General features: G+C 45.9%; 1 long non-coding RNA gene across 1 annotated transcript; it reads left to right on the top strand.

The window, feature by feature from the left end:
• The first annotated feature begins 147 nt into the window (after nucleotides 1-147).
• LOC121101626 lies at nucleotides 148-3,508 on the top strand. The gene is made up of 4 exons (XR_005833603.1): nucleotides 148-286; nucleotides 1,335-1,386; nucleotides 2,175-2,347; nucleotides 3,402-3,508. It is a non-coding gene; the product is annotated as an uncharacterized LOC121101626 (long non-coding RNA).
• Nucleotides 3,509-3,798: the final 290 nt, after the last annotated feature.

Here is a 3,798-nt window from a genome sequence, read left to right as displayed (position 1 = left end):
GTCAGCCTCTCTGCTTTCTTGACCATTCCTTTGTCCCTTCCTTCAAAGCCACCAGGACATAGGATTTCAGATCCCTCTCAGGTTAATCTTCGGTTGTCCCCACCCTGCAGGCTCAGCGGACAGCTGCTAGAGGTGGTAGAGCAGGACGTCTCACGGGACTCTCCAGATAAACACTACTTGACATATTCAGTTCTTCCCGACCTGTCTGACTCCTACTGGCCTTATAGGAGTGCCGCCATCTTCTCACCTGAGGACCTGGAAGTCTGTTCCTCTCTACAAGTGGCCAGTGAGTACGCCATTGTCAAGGTGATAAAGCTCCAACTGGACACCCACATAGATCTCCTGTTCTTTGTACCCCAGACCTCTGCTGTGCCGAGAGAGGTCATTCCTGTGGGGAGGCCCTGTAGAGACATATTGATGTGAACTGGGCTCTATGATTGAGTTTGAAGCACGGATGTCAGTTGTGTCGGGAAGCTTTGCTCTCTTCTTAGTCCTAGGGCTTGCCCATGTCATGTTGGCTTCTCTGTCAGGTCATTGGGCGAAAGGAGGCAGGACAAACTCAACTCACCTCAGCAACATGAGCACAGAAGTTGTCTGTCAGACCTAATTTGGATGAAACCTCTTTTCTCACTTTCAATAAGCTCTACGTGTCATCTCTGAGCCAGGTCCTTTAGGAATCTATGCCTGCCACTGTCAGTTGGCATTCTTATCCAGGGTTAACTGGTTTTTCTCTTCCCAACCCCGCTCTGTCTTTCCTTTGTGTTGACTTGTCTTCCTAAACAGTTGTCTGAAAACCCACCCTCAGGGCCTCCACTGATAGCTTGTTTTTACGTTTCCCAAAGCAGAGCTGTGCTTTGCATTACCCCACTACACAAATTGAGCCAATGTTCTCTGTAGCACCAAAGACTCACTTTCATTTGAGGGTTGTCTTTGCATTCCATCTGTTCACTCTCAGTGTATAAATTCCACTAAGTCTTTAACAAGCAGGCTCTCTCATGAGCAGAGGCTGAATTCTGCAGTAATCCTTTTAGAATGCACGGAGGCTGGATCCCCAGAATCTGTATGAAAAAGGTAAGTAAAGTGTTTGCACAGACTTAAGCCAAGGGCAACCGTGATGATGATCTCCTAGAAAAAGTAAATTTTTCCCAATGCCTTAGGCCAGGAAATCAAGCCACTTATCATATGACAATATCAGAAGCACCCTGAAATATTCTTCTGCCTAAACCTGTTCTCACATTGAGCATATCTGAGTGCCTGGCTAGCATTAGACACTAGATTATTAATGTACCAAGCAGGATCTGCTTAATGACTGCCCTGTCTTTATGTATTTACAGAAAATCAAATCTCTCATAAGGAGGAAGAAGACCAAGACCCGATAGGCCCCAGGTAACTCTGAAGAATCCTGGGTTGTTATTTCAGTGGTTAAACTGAAGGACTGCATTTCAAGGAAGAAACATAAACTGCCAGACATGCCTGTTTTATCTGTTCTCCAATCACAAAGTACCTTTGTTTAACCATGAAGTGTGGCTTCACATGTTACATGGTTAAGTTCCATTTACTGACCCCTTCACTTCAATAACCTGCAGGGGGTGGAACTTCGTGAATTAGCAGTCACTGGGATTCTCTGCATTCACCTGTTCACTCCTTTTGGTAAAACGAGAGTGAGAGGCCTATCTGCCTCTCCCTGTTTGGTGTTACCACACCGAGGATATGTTATAGCCAAAGAATACCTAAAAAAAATTTCACGTCATGTCACAGGATGAGAAAGAGGCACCGACGACACAAGGTCTCTCCATGTTGATGTTGTCTTTTAAAGCCTGTGTTCACTTGGTCACCCAAGGTAGTATCAACAATATTTAAGCAAAAGTGTTGAAGCCACCTTTAGGATTCCCCATGTGCGCTGTGAGCTATGTGTTCCATTCCATAGTCGTTCAGTTTGTTGCTCAGAAGCTTAGCTCTGTGGCCACTATCCTGAGCACCTTTTGTTCTCTATCTGTCCCTACTGCCCCCACAGCAGCCACACTCTGTCCCTGTAACAGGAGGATAGTTTTTGCTGTTAATCACGGCTGTGCCCCTTTGTTATGAGTATACTTCTCGGCCTCCCATCAAAACCAGTAGGATGCTGGGGTGTCTACTTTTCTTGTGTTAAACTTCAGATTTCCCGACCCTCCCAGGCTCACCGCAGAGCTGCCAGAGGTGGAAGAGGATACCCCATGTGACTCTCTGGATGAATGCTATTTGACTTATTCGGCCCTTCCTGACCTGTCTGACTCCCTCGGGACTTGTAGCAAGGCTGACATCACCTCATTCGAAGATCTGGACATCTGTTCTGCTCTGGAAGTAGCTAGTGAGTCCTCCATTGTCAAGGTGATAAAGCTCCAACTGGACTCCCAAGCTGACCCCCTATTTTTGGGATCCCAACCTCTGGTTGTGCAGAAATGTGTCATCGCTCTGTAGAAGCCCAGTAGACATAAGGATCTGAGTCAGGCTCTAGGATACACTTTTTAGCACAGACCTCAGGTGAGTCAGGCACCTGCCCTTTGTTCCTCATCTCAGGCCATGCTTATGGCTTCTGACAGAAGTTAGGACATTCGATTCAAGGCAGATTGACAGCTCACACTCACTTGTGCTCCACATGCAGAGGTCTCTGTCTTTGTTCCTGATTTCCATTAAATATCTCTCTTCATCTGCAATGTTCTCATTTTCATAGCTGAATATTGTCTCTTGAATTTTTGTACCTGTCCAAAGATGTTGGCAGCCTTACCTACATCTTTCGATTTGTTGTTTTCCTGCCTGACTGCTCTGACTCCCAGTGTCTGTGTCCTCTATGTTGGCTGTCTACACTGAGTTGTCATCAGAGTATCAGGTCATCAACACCTCTGCCATCAGCTTGCTCGTAGGTTTCCTTGAAGCACAGCTGATTCTGGCCTTTGCCCCTCCCATGCATGGCTCATATGTCTGTAAGCACAAAGAATTGTACACAAAAGGTTTCTTTTGACATGAGGGTTTGCAGATTCCATCCATCAGTCTGGTCTCTGTGTCTAAATTCCCTTAAACCATTTATCTCATGGCATAAGGTAATGAGAGAAGGTTGCACTAAGTTTTTAGAATGTAGGTAAGCTGTTCCCCAGAATCTGTGGCAAAACACACGTTTCACTCTGTACACAGACTCTTGAGATGTGGCTCTACCACAGCAGGGAGCTCATGCCCAATGGCTCAGGAAAGCAGACCAAGGCACATTCCCAAGACACTACCTGAGGCCTCCTGGATGGTTACTCTCACAATATCCTGCTGCCCCGCTAAGGGGCACACAGTCCATGTGCTAGTTGTATCGGATACTTAATTGGAATGTACACATGGTGTTGTTGAACGTGACTGGCCCTGTCTGTATTTATTTGTAGACAGTCATAATGATCTTGTGGAGGAAGAAGACCAAGGACGGATTTATGCCAGGTAACTCTGAAGAATCATGGGCTTTAATGCAGTGGTGATGTCTGGGGATCTTGGCTCTCGGAAAATCTAGAAAGTGCTAAATGTACCTATTTCACCCATTCAGACACCCATAAAATGGTCCGTTAGCAATGTTCTCTGTTTCACTGTGGTACTCATATAGGCCCCTTTCTTTCTGCGTCCCAAATTTGGAGGTTCAGGCCATTGACACAGGTATACTAATCAATCACAGGATTTCTTGCATTCTCATGGTCTCTCTTTGTATTGAGACCAGCCTGAGATGCACATCTGTCTCTGCTCGTTACGTATTATGACGCTGGCAGGAATTCATGGCAAGAAAAGTGTGTA

The sequence above is a fragment of the Ursus maritimus genome, unplaced genomic scaffold (genome assembly GCF_017311325.1).
Source record: "Ursus maritimus isolate PB19 unplaced genomic scaffold, ASM1731132v1 scaffold_825, whole genome shotgun sequence".
Lineage (NCBI taxonomy): Eukaryota > Metazoa > Chordata > Mammalia > Carnivora > Ursidae > Ursus > Ursus maritimus.
The sequence above is the reverse complement of the archived record's forward strand: the minus strand, read 5'-3'. Positions and strand labels throughout refer to the sequence as shown.